This window comes from Penaeus monodon, chromosome 27 (assembly GCF_015228065.2).
Source record: "Penaeus monodon isolate SGIC_2016 chromosome 27, NSTDA_Pmon_1, whole genome shotgun sequence".
Taxonomy (NCBI): domain Eukaryota; kingdom Metazoa; phylum Arthropoda; class Malacostraca; order Decapoda; family Penaeidae; genus Penaeus; species Penaeus monodon.
This window is the reverse complement of record NC_051412.1, coordinates 9,333,087-9,334,151: the sequence shown is the minus strand read 5'-3', so window position 1 is coordinate 9,334,151 and position 1,065 is coordinate 9,333,087.

Here is a 1,065-nt window from a genome sequence, read left to right as displayed (position 1 = left end):
CACGTGGTGGGGGGGCTCCAGCTACCACAAACAAACACTCAAGCTTGACCCAACACACACACAAAATTCATGCAGATATATACAAGTTCAAAAGAACACAAAGAAGATTGAAAGCAACAAAGAGCACTGATAATTAGTGCAAAGGAAAGTCCATATATATATAAAACAATTGGGTGTTCTTACCTAATTGCTATTTGATGCTTTCTACCTTATCATGCATTGGTTATTGAATATGGTATCATTTTTTTTTTAATCAATCAGGCAAAATGGATAACAATTAGAATTTGAAGCCACTCTATATACAAGGGTGCATGTTATTGAAAGGTTGCATGCTTCTGATCAGTAAACACACAAAAAAGACAGCATTAACATATTCCATAAATGAAAATTGATAAATATAGTGTTTGTTAAAAAAAAAAACTGCAACCAATACACCTGTAAATGAAAAATCATCATAATCTTTTTCACATACATTTGTATATCTATGTATAAAAACACATGGCCTACACACTAATAACATAACCATGAAGTCACCTCAACCTAATTTACTGCTGCATAATATCTTGCACTTTGATGATCAAAAATTCTGTAAAAAAGAGTTGTTGAAATCTTAATCTTCCACCTAATAACAACTCATCTTATGAGGAATTTCACCTACTTCAAAAAATGTTAAATAGTGTTGTACATGTTTTGATGCTAAAGACCATACAATGATAACAAAATTAATAAATATATAAATAATATAATAACATATCAATTACTAAATAAGAAAGAGGATGAGAAATTTCCAAGGTAAGCACTCACAAGCTACAACAAAAGGATATATAAAAAGCCAGAAGACAAAGGCAAAGAAAATATCATGCAGTGCCATATATATACTAAGAAAATACAGTTAAGTTCTTACTTGCATAGTGGCTGTTAGTTGGGTAATATGTGTGTGAAGCACCATGTCTGTTAGTGCTAGGATATGCCCACTTGAACCATGGTAGTGTCAGAAGGGTATTAGAGGCATTCTGTCATCTGTGTGGTTGAAAGGTAGTACCACTTGCCATTAATTCTGAAGGG